This window comes from Schistocerca nitens, chromosome 9, assembly GCF_023898315.1.
Source record: "Schistocerca nitens isolate TAMUIC-IGC-003100 chromosome 9, iqSchNite1.1, whole genome shotgun sequence".
Taxonomy (NCBI): Eukaryota; Metazoa; Arthropoda; class Insecta; order Orthoptera; family Acrididae; genus Schistocerca; species Schistocerca nitens.
Window position 1 is genome coordinate 233,063,918 of NC_064622.1, and position 18,522 is coordinate 233,082,439.

General features: G+C 43.2%; 1 long non-coding RNA gene across 11 annotated transcripts in view; it reads right to left on the minus strand.

Annotated features, from left to right (window-relative positions):
* The window catches only part of LOC126203518 (uncharacterized), a 254,145-nt gene that overhangs the window by 66,326 nt on the left and 169,297 nt on the right, over positions 1-18,522 (minus strand). For 2 of the 11 annotated variants that reach the window (XR_007540284.1, XR_007540274.1), the window contains exon 3: positions 3,896-4,032. The exons of 8 other annotated variants lie outside the window; for them this stretch is intronic. This is a non-coding gene — a long non-coding RNA (uncharacterized LOC126203518). Of the gene's footprint in view, positions 1-3,895; positions 4,033-15,872; positions 15,909-18,522 lie in introns of those variants that run through there. One more of the 11 variants, XR_007540275.1, reaches the window with a different exon arrangement.

Genomic DNA, 18,522 nt, shown 5'->3' on the forward strand with positions numbered 1-18,522 from the left:
CGATCACATTATCTAATATCTTTCTAACTTTAAAGCACGTTGCTACTCATCACACCAACTAGAAATTCTGTTTTGGTCATCTTGTGTCGACCTACAGTCAGTCAACGTCAACACCTTCCCGTACATTACAGCATCATCAGCAGAAAGACGTAAATCTCTGTAGCCTGACCGATCACTTACGTATATAGAGAATAAAAGCTGTAAAATCATGCTCCCAAGAGACATTCCTGACAATGCACTAGTCTCTGGTAAACGCTCGCCGACAAGGAAAACGTACTGGGTTGTACTACTTAAATAGTATTGAAGCCATTCACATCTCTAGAAACATAATCCATATTGCCTCAAATGGCTCTGAGCACTATGGGACTAAACATCTGATGTGATCAGTCCCCTAGATCTTAGAACTAGTTACACCTAACTAACCTAAGGACATTACACACATCCATGCCTGACACAAGATTCGAACCTGCGACCGTAGGGGTCGCGCGGTTTCAGACTGAAGCGCGTAGAACCGCTCGGCCACAGCGACCGTGTAATCCATCTTCTCGCACCTTTGTGAACAACCTGCACTGGGGCGCTATGTCAAACGTTTCTCGGAAATCTATGATTATCAATCTGCTTTTTACCCTTCAACCATGGTTCGCAGTATATCTTGCGAGAAAAGAGCAAGCTGAATTTTAAATGTGGGCATAGTTACGTGAAATGCATTCTAATGTAATGTAACTATGAAATCAATAAAAGAACCCACAGTATGAACGTATTTACGAGGGGCTTTCAATAAGTAATGCAACACGTTGCTTTTCTCGGCCCAGTTTAGGTTGGAAAACGCGAAATTTGTTGTGGAACGTCGTTGAATACTACCGCTTCAGTCCCTCTAGTTTCATTACGTTCCGATTGGCGGTGGCTCTGTACATAACCTTCAAATTAGGGTCTGTCACTGAGGTGCATTCCAAGCAGAAAGCTGTCATTAAGTTCTTTTCAGCGGAAAACCTGAGCTTCATATAAATTCATAGGTGCCTGGAATGTCAACGGAGACGTAGTAGTTGAAAAAAGCACGATGTGTCGCGGGGCGAGACGCCGGCGATTATCGCTGCGAGGTCGCTCAGACCTGTTCGGTGTCCTGCGTGACGGGAGGCCTCACGCAGCTGTGACTCTTGCAACGTTTCAACGTGCGGACACTCTAATTCCAGGCGAGTTAGGACGACGGTCCTCTGGGACACTGAGGATGTGGTCCTGTTTGACGTTCTCCCTCATGATGTAACGATCAACTCTGAAGTGTACTGTGCTACTACAACGAAATTGAAGAAACGACGTGAGTGTGTTAGTCGCAACAAAAATACAAACGAACTTTTGTTCCGCCGTGAGAACACAAGCACTCACACAATTCTGCGCACACGAGAGGAACTCACAAAACGTCATTGGACTGCTCTTCCTCATCCACCCTACGGCCCTGATCTTGCACCTTCCGCCTCTTATCTGTTTGGCCCAATGAAGGACGTTGTCCGCAGGAAGCGTGATGGCCAGGCTATTCATGGATCTGGACGTTGGCTGCAACGTTGACCAGCAGAGCAGTAACAGGGGGGCATACAAGCCATCCACTAACGTGGAGCAAGGCCGTCGCACTGAACCAAGGTTTTGAATTAAAAAAAAAATAAGGAAGAATGTCGTGTACAGGAATCTTGAATAAAACCTACCTGCATCCTGAAAAAAAATGTGTTGCATTGCTTTTTGAACGCAAGTCGTATAACTATGAATTATTTACCGATCCTTATCGCTGATGTACTTAACAAATGCTACTAGCAATTCAGCCGTGATTAGTTCAAGATATAGATGCAAGTTATTATTTTGTTTCGTCCATTATGCTGCACCTGCCAAGTGTAGACGTTGAGATTATTCGCACTGAAGCGTAGTATAAATATAAGTTAAAGCTAATCCAACTCCTTTTTCCGCCAGTTATGGCAGTTGTTAATCGCGTTGTGCTTACTAGCAAGCGGAAACGAAGCACCGTTGCCGCTACTCTTGCAGTGGTTGTATTACATTATCGTAAAAATTGGTTAGTTGCAACAAGATGAGGATTCTTCCATTACACCCCAAAATGGTTCAAATGGCTCTGAGCACTATGGGACTCAACTTCTGAGGTCATTAGTCCCCTAGAGCTTAGAACTAGTTAAACCTAACTAACCTAAGGACATCACAAACATCCATGCCCCAGGCAGGATTCGAACCTGCGACCGTAGCGGTCTTGCGGTTCCAGACTGCAGCGCCTTTAACCGCACGGCCACTCGGCCGGCCATTACACCGCACCCACATCACTACGCGACGACACATTCTTATACACGTAAATCCACTGGAAAGGAATAACAGTGTATTAGTTATTGGTAAAACTAGAACTCCAGCCATGGCAGTGTATGTTGCAGGTTCCGTGATTTACTCCTCACACTCACCAAAACTTTGATTGCTTGACGCAGCTTACAGGAACATTAATCATCTCGACCGTGGATCTCTGGAGCATAGTGCTCATAAACGCTGTAACGTCAAATAATCAGTGAACCAGACGGCATCGTGCCAGCCTCTGCTAACATTCACTGACGGAAATAAGTCGCAACACCAAGAAATAGTTGTGCGACATCAGAATTACTCTAAATACATGCTGTAGCGGCCGTGAGCACTAGTTACTTCTGATAGTGGACACGGTGTGCTGCTGTTAGTCAAGAACGCGTTTATGGTGACTAAGTTTGAAGGAGGTCGTGTAATACAGTACTAGAAGCTGGATGCTCCGTCTCCGATACTGTACAAAGACTTGGCAGGAACGTGGCCACCCTGCATGACTGCTGACAGCGGTCGTCACGAGATTAAACAGTCGCAAGAAGATCGGTCTCCGGATGGCTACGTGGCACTACGAAGACCATACGTTCGGCGTGTGGTTCTGGGGCATATTTCAGCAGCGGTTGACATCATAGCGCCATAGAAAGCTGTTATAAATCTGTTACTTCAAGCACAGCTCTGAGCCAGACGCCTTGTAGCATGCATTCCGCTGTGCCCAAACCATTGGACAGCGCGGTGGCAGTCCTCGTGTTTTCTGGTGAAAGCAGGTTCTGTCTCTTTGCCATTGACGGCTGTGTGTTGGTTACTGGGACATCAGTTGAGGACCTACGGCCAACCTGTCTACTTTCTAGAAGCAATGGACCTATACTTATAGTTATGGTCTGCGATGCGATTTCATACATCAGATGGAGTACTCTTACGGGTAACCAACGCACTCTCCCAGCAAATCTGTACGTCAACCTGCAGATTGGACCTATTGTGTTGCCATTCATGAACAGCGTTCCAGGGTTTAATTTCCAACAGGATAACGCTGACCCACATACAGTTGTTTTAACCCAACATGCCGTACAAAGTGTCGACATGTTGCCCCGGCCTACTCTATCATCACATCTGTCTCCAATCGAGCGCATATGGAACATCATCACACGACAGCTCCAGCGTCCTCCACAGAAAGCGTTAATCATCCCTGTATTGACCGACGGAGTGCAACAGGCAAGGAACTCCATTCAAGAAACTGACATCCGGTAACCGTAAAACAAAATACATGCCCGTTTGCATCAAACATTCTGGCAGATGCTACGGTTATTAATGTACCAGCACTTCACATTTTCAATGGATCATCTCGCGCTGACATTAACCTGTGATCTTGCCCTGTTAATAACCTGGACAAATGTACTGGAGGAATTTTATTCCTTTACATTAATTATTCTTGGTGTTGTGACATTTGTTCCGTCAGGGTATTTAAATTTTCCTCCAAGTTTGGGACACAACGCCTTCAATAGGTAAGAAGTAAAGTTCACACTGCTCCTAAAAACAAAAATCCACATGCACTTAGTGATAAACTAATTACCAGATAATACCAAAACCCTGGATTATACACTTCGGTAACGTGGGTTTCCTGGGGTATCGGCTGGCCATTTGCTCTGGTCGCTGAGACGGGAAGTGGCGCTCGTAGACTTTGACGGGGCAGGTCCCTTCCATGGCGTCCTGTGCAGGAAACTTTAGTTAGTTACTGCTGAGTATTTTCCTGGAAGTAAAAGTCTTTACAATCGTTTCTTTCAGCTACCCGATGGCGTGGTAATCCACATACGGATGCTGAAAGCAGGAGCTACAATGAGCTACATTCTACCAGCTCTATTTTAGTGTTCGTTTCTGCTGCAGGCAACCACACGCCGAAATCTACATTTTTTGCTGTGAGTTTTGTGAGCGTCGGTGCGTTTCCGTCAATTAAGGTATCATGTCCTGGAAAGTGCGTTCTGATTAGCTTACGATGTTACTGCAATGAGGTGTAATTTGTGGTTCGGGACGTTTACTTTTCATTTCTGCATGCAAATTGCCCGGAGTATCAGTTATCATTAGTTTGTCTGTCTGGTGTTTTTTACAATCAATTGTCCATTAAGTTCTCTGGATTTGCGGAATCTGCCTGATAGCTTGCACTGGTAGCCTATATCAGGGATTGCACGATTAGTTCAGAGAATGTACTGACGGGGAATCAATTACGCACATCATTCTGGCGGTAATGGGACTTTGTCCCTCTTGTGGTTCTGTTTAAACGGTTAAGGAACCGCGACTGAGCAAGGATGTACAAATTTTTGGAAATTTGTGGTAAGTTCCTATGTGACCAAACTGCTGACGTTATCGGTTCCTAGGCTTACACACTACTGAATATAATTTAAAATATCTTACGGTAAGGACTACACATACACCCATTCCTAAGGGAGGAAGCGAACCTCCGACGGAGAGAGTCGCGCGAACCGTGGCAAAGCGCCTAAGACCGCACAGCTACCCTGCGCGGCGATGTACTAATTGTAATCAGCTCCACCATAGTTCCTTATATTGTCACTCGATCAAGTTTGTGTCTGTTTGGATTCACCGAGAACTCGAGTTCATGATATCCATGTCAGGGCGAGCACTGAGTTTCGCTGTATGTGTTTTATGAAGTTTTCTAAACTCCGTTAAGTGTGTTGGTATTTAAGTGTTACCTTTTGTTGGCAAGAGTACGATAAGAACTGCATTGTGTTTTCGCATTGCACGTTATTTACTGTCAAATACTGAAGTGTGGCATAAAGGAAAAACATATGTTGGTCACTGCGGTTCAGCTGGATTAGGTAAGGTTAGAGCCGTCTTTGGGTAAATGGGTTTTTGTACGAAAATTGTAAGTGATATCTTACGACAAACGGCCTTACTTGTAAGAGGAGGATACGTTAAGAGTTAGTTTGGTTGTAGTTCGGTGAGTTTCCACTAGTGTATCTACTAATTCATAGCAACGAGTACGACAAACTGGGCTCAGGTAATACCTGTTAAGTGTGCAACTTATTCGGCTATTGATGGTGTTAATTGTTAACTGTGCTAACCATTTAACCCATGTTATAATCAATACCACGAGGCAGCTGTGTTTGTTCGAAACAGCTTAGACCGATTTGCGCACACTAATAATTACCAACTACACTCCTGAAATGGAAAAAAGAACACATTGACACCGGTGTGTCAGACTCACCATACTTGCTCCGGACACTGCGAGAGGGCTGTACAAGCAATGATCACACGCACGGCACAGCGGACACACCAGGAACCGCGGTGTTGGCCGTCGAATGGCGCTAGCTGCGCAGCATTTGTGCACCGCCGCCGTCAGTGTCAGCCAGTTTGCCGTGGCTTACGGAGCTCCATCCCAGTCTTTAACACTGGTAGCATGCCGCGACAGCGTGGACGTGAACCGTATGTGCAGTTGACGGACTTTGAGCGAGGGCGTATAGTGGGCATGAGGCAGGCCGGGTGGACGTACCGCCGAATTGCTCAACACGTGGGGCGTGAGGTCTCCACAGTACATCAATGTTGTCGCCAGTGGTCGGCGGAAGGTGCACGTGCCCGTCGACCTGGGACCGGACCGCAGCGACGCACGGATTCACGCCAAGACCGTAGGATCCTACGCAGTGCCGTAGGGGACCGCACCGCCACTTCCCAGCAAATTAGGGACACTGTTGCTCCTGGGGTATCGGTGAGGACCATTCGCAACCGTCTCCATGAAGCTGGGCTACGGTCCCGCACACCGTTAGGCCGTCTTCCGCTCACGCCCCAACATCGTGCAGCCCGCCTCCAGTGGTGTCGCGACAGGCGTGAATGGAGGGACGAATGGAGACGTGTCGTCTTCAGCGATGAGAGTCGCTTCTGCGTTGGTGCCAATGATGGTCGTATGCGTGTTTGGCGCCGTGCAGGTGAGCGCCACTATCACGACCGAGGCACACAGGGCCAACACCCGGCATCATGGTGTGGGGAGAGATCTCCTACACTGGCCGTACACCACTGGTGATCGTCGAGGGGACACTGAATAGTGCACGGTATATCCAAACCGTCATCGAACCCATCGTTCTACCATTCCTAGACCGGCAAGGGAACTTGCTGTTCCAACAGGACAATGCACGTCCGCATGTATCCCGTGCCACCCAACGTGCTCTAGAAGGTGTAAGTCAACTACCCTGGCCAGCAAGATCTCCGGATCTGTCCCCCATTGAGCATGTTTGGGACTGGATGACGCGTCGTCTCACGCGGTCTGCACGTCCAGCACGAACGCTGGTCCAACTGAGGCGCCAGGTGGAAATGGCATGGCAAGCCGTTCCACAGGACTACATCCAGGATCTCTACGATCGTCTCCATGGGAGAATAGCAGCATGCATTGCTGCGAAAGGTGGATATACACTGTACTAGTGCCGACATTGTGCATGCTCTGTTGCCTGTGTCTACGTGCCTGTGGTTCTGTCAGTGTGATCATGTGATGTATCTGACCCCAGGAATGTGTCAATAAAGTTTCCCCTTCCTGGGACAATGAATTCACGGTGTTCTTATTTCAATTTCCAGGAGTGTATATGATAAGAAACTGAAGTGTGTTGTCTGCCTTACTATTTGGTATTCTTTGATGTCAGAATTTTAGTTTCTTGCAAATATAATTTCACAAGTTAGTGTCAACATTTTTTTCTAGGGCGCTTCTTTATGTTTTAGAGATGCTGCAAATTTTATTTAATTAATAGTCGTGCTCAAACTGTAAGGATTGACATAAATTCATCGTTTAAAAATAAAATCGCTGTTTAAAAGCAAATTAACATATGTAATTTTTCATCGTAAAAATATGACCTTGAAAACATATTACAAACTTAGCAGTAAATATTTTAAACTACCACAAGCACCAAAAAATATTAGTACTAATTAACTGTATAAAAATAGCAACGAAGAACTGAAAAGAATATGGGCATAAAAATCGCATAATTTTTGGAATACTCAATTAATATAAAAAAATATTTCTTTCAGTATATTTTTCAGACATATGAAGTGGTAATATACAAACCAGACTGCAGTCTGTCTTCTGCAACCGGAGGCCCTCCCGCCAGCCCTAGGCACTCCTCGGGACATTCCACCTGTGCAGAGATGGCTCCTACGCAAAGGAATTGTTTTGTAGTTTTAATTTGTGTCATACAACGCAATTACACCAGTAAATTCATCATTCACAACAGAAAATTGAATTTATTTCGATGAGAGACGTAAAGAGATATTAAATGTTCACTTTCTACATCAAAAGTCTCACAGTACTATATCTCGATGCTTTTCCTGTATTTAATATGGTCAACTGACCTCTGAGTTATGACAAAACAGTTCCAGAATCCGCAATAATTTACCAAACTGTCATCCATTCAATGGGAATTAGATTCACTTCAGTGTCTATAAGAGTAATTCAACTTAATTCGAGGCGTGAACAGGAAATTACTTGGAGAAACTCTCTCCATAATATAGCTAAGAAGATTGTGCACTCGCAACATTTTGAGATTGTTGCTGTTACACCCCACGCATCTCACTGCATGCAATAAACTCTTACAGATGTAGAATGAGAATTTCACTCTGCAGCGAAGTGCGTGCTGATATGAAACTTCCTGGCAGATTAAAACTGTGTGCCATACCGAGACTCGAAATCGGGACCTTTACCTTTCGCGGGCAAGTGCTCGACCAGCTGAGATATCCAAGCACGGCTCACGCCCCGTCCTCACCGATTTACTTCTGCCAGTACCTCGTCTCCTACTTTCCAAACTTTACAGAAGCTCTCCTGCAAACCTTGCAGAGTGAAAATCTCATTCTGGAAACATCCCCCAAGCTGTGGCTAATCCATGTCTCCGCAATGTCCTTTCTTTCAGGAGAGCTAGTTCGTGCTTGGGTAACTCAGATGGTGGAGCACTTGCCCGCGAAAGGCAAAGGTCCCGATCGAGTCTCGGTCAGGCACACAGCTTTAATCTGCCAGGAAGTTTCTTACAGAGGTAGCTGCAGCGAAAGTTTGACAATGTAAAGGATATGGTAAAATTTAAGCACCAGAACTCTGAGAGCATAATTTAATATCCGTTGTCTACTCCACACAGCACAAATTTTGTCACACAACTTGGAGGAACATTAGATATATCGATCGCGACAGCCCAAAGGGGACTGCATGCAGGATGATTCACGAAGATATGCAAATATTTTAATACGTTACTGTGCAAGTACAACTAAAGAAAAAAGTTCATATGAAGATAGGTCCGCAAATGTTTAGTTACGGCTAATAATAGCTTTTCCGTGAAATTTAGCAACTTCGTTAATATGAAGCCATCGCAAAACTGTTTTAGATTAAAGTAAGGCACGATTTCAGTTTTTTTATATTTTTTTTTATTATTGGTCTCCTGAATCTAATAAAACATGTCCCAGACGTGTACAGCAGTGGTTTTCCAGAACATCCAACATGAATTCACGTGTGCTATGGTATTGATGAAAGTAGATTATCTGACATATTCACACAGTTTCACGTAACGTTATTACCCCGTTTTTTCAAAATTAAGTTCTCTACAACTTGTGTTGAAAACGTTGTGCATAGTCCGGAATTTAAAAAGCGAATTAGGCCAAGTAGTTAATAAATTAAAATTTTACGAAATTACATCTTTACTTCTCTGGATGTTCTGGAAAACTGCTGCAGATACACGTCTGGTACATGTTTTATTAGATCCACTTGATCAATAAAAACAAAATGAATGGAAATCATGCTTTGCTTTAACCTCGTACAGCCATGAATTCAAAATAGTGAAGTTGCTAAATTGCCGACAAAATATTTTACTAGCCATAACTCCGTAACTAAACATTTTCGGACGTGTGTTTATCTGAACTGTTTTCTTTAGTTTTTCTTATAGAATAACATATCAAAATATTGGCATATCTTCGTGAATCACCCTGTAGAAATATAAAGGCTCCAAATATAGAGTGCTTCCAAGAAAGTTGCTAAATTTTGGAGCTTCTGTTTCATCGCTAAATACAACAAACATTCTATTCAGTATAACAATACGAACCCTGCGTCCTGTTAAAGGATTTCTGTAACTTTGGTAAAAGTCAGAAAAAATCATCAGGTGTACATCACATCATAGCTGATAAACTTGTACAACTTATACCGCAAGTATCAGTCGGGATTAAGTAAACACCCGGCACCAACTGATGACCTAAGATATGCCACTGACAAACGTGCGGCTACCATAACGACACTGCTTGAGTTCGGCAAAGTACAGTATTTGATGCACAAGAAATTGGTGCAGCGCGTGAGAGAAATAAACATTTACATACACATACCTCTGTAGCTACTACGATTTCTCTTACTTTATTAAGATGGTCATTTCTCCCTATGTAGGTAGGTGACAGTAAAATACTTTCACATTAAGGGAAAATATTTGTGACGGAAATTTTGTGAGAAGATCTCGTTGCAGTGAAATCGACATTCGTTTAATGACTTGCAAAGGACGTATAAGGGTACTGTAAGCAGTCTCTTTAGTAGAAATGTTATACCATCTAAGTCTTGGTTAAGTGTAGTCCATGTGATATCTTCCCCATAACATTATCTATCTGGTCTTTCCAATTTAAATTGTCCTTAAAAGTAATTCACAGATACTTAGTTCAACTGGCAGCTTTTAAATTTGTGTAATTTCTGGTGTAACAGAAATTTAAAGGATTTCTTTTCTTACTCATTTGGGTGACCTTATTGGTTATCTATTCTGTCACTTTTCACACCATGCCGATACAGTGACTATTTTGGAAATGGTTTGGATATTCTGATGACTTCACTAGAGGGCAAACGATAATTTATTCTACAAACAGTCTAACAGGGCTACAAAGATTGCCTCCTAAAATGTTTACATAGGTTAGGGAGGGAAGAGAGACTATAACTCTTCTTTTGGGAAAGCCGGATAATAGTTCTGTTTTATCGAAACTGGACGTGTTTTTCTTCATAGAGCTACCACAATCGTTACTGAAGAAAAAGAACGAGATTGCATTGGAACAGTTCTGTGTTACTCGATGATTTTCTGTTGATTACGACGAACTGTGACCTATTTGATAGGAACCCACGAGTCTAGTCACGTAAGTGAAGTGATACTTCATAGACACGCAATTGATTAGATGTCTTTTGGAAGGAACAGTGTCAAACGCCTTCTTGAAGCCTAGAAATATGGAATCAATTTGAGACCCCTCGTCGACAGCACTCTTTATTACTTGCGAATGAAGAGCTGGTTGCGTTTCACAAGAACGAATTTTCTGAAAACACGCTGACAATGCGTCAATGAATATCATGCATATGAATATCGATCTTTCTTCAGTGTTCCAAAAATTACGACTTAAAGTACGTGTGATGACGTCCCAGGTATTTGTAGTAACCGAACAGAAATTATTAACTTTCAGGTTCCACGAACTACTGGTTTAGTTTCATCTTGACGGTATCCAAATACCATGTATCAGAAAAAGGTAAAAATTAATAGTAAAATTTCGCAGCGGCAGCTCAGCTGGACAGAAATGCTGTCGCCACATCCAAGAAGACGTACATTACGCAATGAGTTATTTGAACGAAACTGTCCCTATTATGATGTAATCCATACCGGCACCAGTAGTGGTAATGCTAGATGATTAGAACTGATCATGAACGAATGTGTGTGTTACATCCAACTTGTCCCCAGTATGAGCACGTCAGTGCTTCACAGCCCTGTTAATGATTTCGTCTAAACAAGTTACGTGACTAACATAACCTTTGTCTACATAACCAACTCCCCAGGGTGTCAGCACACTTTTTACCTCGTGTGACGTCGTGTGCTGTCAATACCACGCCACCTGAGTCCACATCTAGAACTTGGCGGTAGCCCATGTGACTACACCGACAACCTATGGTCGGCTCAGAGACACACCCTCCTCAGCCCATGCGCCCAGTACCACTACGAAAACGACTTAATAGACAACCCACCGCTCTCTACCGTAGTCTAGTATAGTCTTGCTGCAGTTCGCTCTTTCTGTCTACTCTAAGCGTTGTCTTTCAGCCTTCGTTACTTCTGCGGACATCGGACTCGGCCTATCTCACAGACTTACGTTGGATATTGCGTCGGACTTGCTGGGAATCACGTTAAGTATAGAGATGTATCGAACACTACGTATGAATCTCGTTATTTGCCTCCCTGTCACAGAAGCCACCACCTCCTTGACCTCCACAAGTTTATGGCCGACCAGACACCTCACATGAGAGGCCACAAGTTTTCACTGAGCCGACAAAAGTCATGGGATATCGTTCCGGGCGTCGTATTGCCCAGTGTAGTGCAGTAACTCGAAATAGCATGGACTCAAAAAGTCGTTGGAACTCCCCTGCAGTAAAACTGACCCATGCTACGTCTATAGCCGTCCACAACTGCGAAAACGTTCCGAGTGCAGGATTTTGTGCTCGAAGAGAGCCCTTGATTATGTCACATAAGCGCTTGACTGTATTCGTGTTGGACGATCTAGGTGACCAATCTATTCGCAGAATGTTCTTCATACCAAACTCGAACAATGGCACATGGCGCGTTGTCATCCATAATGGTTCCACCACTGAATGACTGCAAATGGTCTTCTGTTAGCCAAATATAACCACTGCAAACATCCAACTTTCAATCGCAATCATGACTTTAGTAAAAATGTGGCAAAGGTAATGTTGAATAAGATCACTGGTGGCAGTTGTGATCTAAATAAGAATAGATTTATTCATTCTAAACATCACGAGACAAAAAAATGACTAAATAATCGACACAAATATTTTTTATTTGGCCAAACGCTATCAATGATATGCGGCCTATAGTGAACAAAGTGATCTCCTGGGGATCAACACACGACATTAACCAGAACACTCAGATTAGAGGCCTCTTTCTCACACGTTTACGCTGTGACGTTTGCTGAAAACATATACTCGATGGAACCACAGTCTTACATACAAAGATTGCTATGTCCCCTGTAGCATCCATCTTGAACTTTCCAAATAATGGCCATAAACTCGATAAACCCCTGTGGCGTCACAAATATGTATTGAAGCAGAGTCTTGACGTCTGGGCGCCACTCATCATGGAAATTCGCAGAAACGCACAGTCGTCTCATTGGCTTCCTGCCTAACAAGTGCCCATCCTCTGCTTTATTTGCTGATCATGAATGCTCTGCCCACAGCTAGTCGGACTATGTGGACGCGGCCGCCGGCCGACTGGCGCCATCCAACGAGTCTGCACAATGAGACTGAGAAGCAGGACAGTCCGCAACGTTTTCACCCAGGTTCTGCAGAAAAAACGATCCCCTCGGCCGTGAGCCACCTTACGCTTTCACTGCAGTCGTTTAAATCGGCACCCTCTTCCTTTAGATGAAGGCAAAGCCTACCGCAACTCCTTCAGTGGACCACACAAGCAAGAGCGTTAACTGCTGCCAACCATTTCATGATATGAATGAAGTCAGATAAATTCCAGCTATAGCAAGCATGTAATAAAGATCAACTTCCCTAGGAACACAACACCGTATCAGAACTGACAGTGCCCTGCAATTTCTCGCCAGGCAATGAGGGGTTCAGATGAACTAGACTAACCAGTCCATTGAATCTAAACACAGCCCTCACCATTACTGAACCACTACCAGCTTACACTATGTCTTGTTGAAAACTTGGTTTTGTGGCTAAGTGGGGTGTGTGCCACACTCAAAATCTAGCATGAGCTCTTACGAACTGAAATAGGCACTCGTCTGACATGACCACCGTTTCCCTGTCATTTAGGGTCCACCCGATATGGTCATCGGCTCAGGAGAGGCACTGCAAGCGATGTCATGCTGTTAGCAAAGGCACTCGGGTATGTCGTCTGCTGCCATAGCCCATTAACGACATCTTTCGCAGCACTGCCGTAACAGATACGTTAGTCGTACGTTTCACACTGATTACTACGGCTATTTCTCGTATTGTTATTGCCTGTTAGTACTGACCAATCAAACGCAGTTGCTGTCGGTCGTTAAGTGAAGGCCATCAACCACTGCACTGTCCGCCTGAAATGTCATATTCTCGGCACACTCTGAATTCCCAAACGATCTCCAGAATGTACTTACCCAATCGTCTCGCTCCAAATGCCTTTCCGCGTCGTTAAAAGTAAGCTAATTACCTTGTTGAGGCCACAATCACCTTGGGGAAATATTGTACATGAATCACATCTACATCGTACTCGGCAAGCCACCTAATGGTGTGTGGCGGAAGGAACTTTTGGTACTACTATCTGATCCCTCCAACCCTGTTCCACTCGCAAATAGTGCGCGCAAAGAATGATTGTCAGTAACCACCTGATTACAAATGAAAGCTCCGCCAACGCAATGCCCTTTTACGCCTTCTGTACCCGATACTACCGACACTTGTATGTGTGCATGTCGTTATCCCATCACCTTTGTTACCTTAGAGATAGGTTTCGTACATGAACCAGTGGCCTGCTGTGGAGGTGACCCTTGAGCCGATAGCCATTGACCTCTGTACACCAACAAGCCCGTTTTCAGTGGTGTCGGGCACATTCGACTTGTAATCTCACTGACTGTATTAGAAGTGTCTACAGTGAAGAGACCCGCTTTGAACCGAGCCCCGATGACCAGTGGAGACGTACTTGCAGACACCCATGGATGGATGTGCCATTTCATATCATAGCAGGACCACTTTGAATGTCATCCTCGGAAACCTTACAGCATGTCTAAGCCCATTTTATTGCCCTTTATGGCAAGGCATCATGGGCTTACATGTCAGCTAGATAACGCCCTCCTGCACACGGCGAGACTTTCTGCTGCTTGCCTTCGTGCTTTCCAAAACCTACCTTACCCAGCAAGGTCGCCTTATCTCACCCCAGTTGAGGAAATTTGGAGCATTATTGGAAAGTCCCTCCAAGCAACTCGGAATTTTGAAGATCTAGAGTGCAATTTGGACAGCATTTGCCAAGGTATCCCTCAGGAGGACATCCAACCATTCTATCAAACAATGTCAAGACTAATAACTGCTCACGTAGCGCCAAAGGTGGACCAAAGCGTAAACGACTTTCTCAACTTATGAAGCTTTTCCTCTTGAATAAACTATCGAATTTTTTCTTAAGTTGCAATCATTTGTTTGACTGTACACGCACATTACATCGACCGAGTTCCGTCATTTTTTGTCTCAGAGTATATTCGTAAAGTAATTCTGGCGCAAGCATTGTTCTTTTTAGGAGCAGTAGCGGTCAATTTCATAACAAATAATCTTTTCGTTCCAAAACAAGGCGGGAGGAATATGAGAATCTTTTATCTGCGAACGTGAGAACTAAAATTATTAGACACAATGGAAGAGACACCAAAGATTTAGAGCCAGTATGGTAGTGCTGTTAGTACTCAGTAAAAAACCCTCTCCGGTAAAGAAGCAACACATGAGCCACACTGCCTCACGGATGACCGAATATGTGAAAAATGTGTTTAGCTTCCAAACTGACTACCGCAGGAACGCCTGTAGACCTATGTTGCGAACGCTACGAACAATACCATACAGTTACCATAAACGCTCGTCGTCTCTTTGCGTCACATTAAAATGGAACTAACACTTAATTTAACGAAACTGGAATGTAAACGCAGCCATGGAGCACAAAACCACAAAATGTATATATTCATTAAGGTTTTTTACGAAATATCATGGTAGTTAATTTACTGTTTAGCTTGTGGAAATTTGTACGATATCTATGTCGTAACTGCTTCTTTAAATCAGCGCAATAAATAATCCATAGTGTAGCCCATATGATTTAGAAGAAAATTATTTTCCATCGTCTTGTCATCGAAACGATATGTAAGCACAGCGTTCGTTGCATTATTGAGATTTAGTGACAGCACTTCAAGCAACCGTCTGTTAGATATTGCTCAAACGAACTCCACTTAATCAAATATCCAAACGGGAATGCTACCACAACTCAGAATATGTGAACATAGCAATTTAATGCTCCATTTTATTCCAAATGGCTGCTCTTTTTGGAGCTTGCAGTTACTGACTGGTAATATTAATCTCCTTTCCCAGAGTTTATTTCTAGGTAATTAGGTGCACATAGTCTCACTCTGCTGTACGCGACGCTTGCCTCATTTATCCTTTACCTTTTCCTTTCTTTACACATGGGATATCATGAGAAAAAGTTATGCCTATGCCTCCACGTGTAATCTTTTCTGTCAAACAGTATGACGTGATAGCCAAAACTATAACGCAGTTGAGTCCGTTCTGTCAGTCAGGATACAAGAACAAATGAATAAAGGCTTGTGTACTGGTGAAAGCATGCAGTGCAGTACATGAGAAAGGGGATGCATATAGAGAACGGATCGAAGAACGGAGTGTCTCAAAGATTAGCAACAAGTAATTCGTTTCCAGCTGTTCGCCTCTTCGAAACGTAGTTAGAGGTCAAACAACGTTATTGGTATATCTGTTACAAATGCGTCTAAGAGTCAATTACAAACGAAGTTACGTGGCTCTGTTCGGCGAATTGGCTTACCGACACAGGCGGCGACCACGACGATGACAATGAGTGTCTTCTGCATGGCGAATAGTAGCCAGGAGTCAGCAACATCGCCTTTTATAGGCTAGCAAGCTTCCGTTGTTACGTAAAGCGAACGTTATCAGATAAGTGCGAATTGTAGTGATAAAAGCTATCAGGCGTTTTGTACTTCACAGAAAATTATCCGTTGTTCCCTCCTGTGGGTGTTAATAGCAGTCCGACAAGGAAAATGGAAATTAATTTACATGTAACTGGTTGAGGGAAGCGTGGCTACGCGAATGAGCCAGAAAACAAAACGTTTACGACGTCTGGTTACGTAAAGTTTTTATTTTTTTCATTATTTATTTATATAATGCTTTGAGTTAAAATAAATACTATCGACGGCTGTCGAGTAACATATACCAAATATATTAATAATAAATGCTACTGATCGCCCACATTACACAATACAGGTCGGAACACTGTTGCAGAAGCGACGAAAAAAGCATATCAAAGAAGAACGCGAAATCTCCAAGAGTGACGAAGCTTTACATAAGCTAGAAATTTAGCGCGGACTCAAATGACAAATGCTTTTAATAGTTTCCACAACGAAACTCAATCTATAAATGTGGCAGAAGATCCAAAGACATTCTGGTCGTATGTAAAGAACTCAAGCGGAAATATGCAATGAATATCTCCATTACACTATAACGCGCTACAGATGACAGTGCCATTAAAGCAGAGTTACTAAAAGTGGCTTTACCCAATTCTTTCTCCAAAGAAGACGAAGTAAATATTTCCGATTCGAATGAAGATCAGCTGCAAACGTGAGTAACTTACAAGCAGATATCCTTGGTGTAACACAGCAGCTTAAATCAATAAAAGCAAAGCCTCGGTCCATACTGTATACCAGACAGGTTCCTCTCAGAGTATGCTGATAACATAGCTTCATATTTATAGAAGCATATACAGCCGCTTGCTCGTCGAATCAACACTGGAAACTTGCACAGCTCACACCAATATCCAGGAAAGGAAATAGCCTTAATCCGCTGAATTACAGACCCATACCGTAAACTTTGAATTGCCGTCGTTTTTCATTGAGGCTGGATGTTGTCACGAAATTTCAATCACAAATTTTTTCCTCAGAGTGTGGCAATTTTGGATTATGCCCACCTACATAGGGAGCAATGATCATCGTTATGAAACATGAGAAATCAGGGCACTCACGGAGAGATGTACTCGTATGTATTTGTGTTTCCCGCGTGCTGTAGCAGGGTGGCACGCAAGAGAAACAGAATGAAGGTGGTTCGATGAACCCTGCGTCAGGCACTTCATTGTGAATTGCAGAGTACTAAAGCAGATGTGAGTGTATTTTCACAGACGTTAGGTGACTACCTGCACCAACAGAGTCAACAGGAGAGAAAAAGCTATAAGCCAAGTTGACTCTAAACACTTGTTTGAAAGTTTTTCTTCATTTAATAAAGGCTAAACGTATAAATACCGTCAAAGAGCTTCTTCTTAAAAGTTCAGTAATACGTATTATGTAAAAGGCGAGATACTCACTTGATTGGTAAGCTTCATTATTGACTTGTAGATAAGGGTCTATATCTAGCCTTCATACAAGAGCCGGTTAATTAGTCTTCTCCTCTATTTGAAAACACTAGGAAGAACCTGATATCATATCATTATCCCCGATGCGGATTATATCATCGGTAAGCATTTAACAGGTTTTTTTCAATGTCCACGAAACACGGTAATGCACAGTCCTCAAGGTAGTAAGTAAAGAAATTCGTTTCAAATAATAATATAAACTATTTATTTTCCAAGAAATCCATATGCTTTCTCAGCATTTTAACAAACCTCGTTGTGTACTTATAACACTACCTCCAGTTACCTATCGCGACTCCATCGTAACAGTGTGAGTCCCACGTAACAGAGTGACTCTCACGGAAAGTAAATGGGCCACTGACTTGTTTTTAACACTGCACACTAAAAGGTATTGTAGTAATCAGCGTCACTAACCACTGAAATTATGTTTTTCGCCCCCGTGTCCTCCATGGTACTGGGAAGCTGTTTTACAGACTCCTTGAAGGTCCTAGAGGGTTTCACGCATTATCGACTGCAGAGAAAATCGTCAGTAATTTTCATCCACACATCTTTTGCAGCATCATTAACTTCTACCGGCGATATGAACACTGCTATAGCTACACAGTCTCTTCAGCAAACTATACGTCTCAGAAGCTGTTTCACTCAGAGCACGACACACTTACGCGACACATAGGCGACCATAGAATTACCTAAAAATATGAAGTCTTTTTTCAAAAGCTTTCCTCAAGTCATGTCTCTGCCACCCTTCGCATCTGGAATATGCACACAGAGGTGGGCATTCCAGGGAACACACTAGTGGCCTGTATCTCTCCCGCAAGCAGCCTTTTCTTCTCTGTGACAGAGAAATCCCAATGCTGTTGAAGTCTGCGTTTAAATCAAATACACCCCTTTCCCGAAACAGCTTCCGATCGGATAGTTTACCGTTATGAAATTTCAATACAGACTGAACGTGATATGAAACACAAATAATTATCAGCGTTATCGGATAAATTATTTGTTTACAAATTAGATGAAATAAAGCATTTGGAAGAAAAAGTAATCACTGAATGTTTAGTCATAC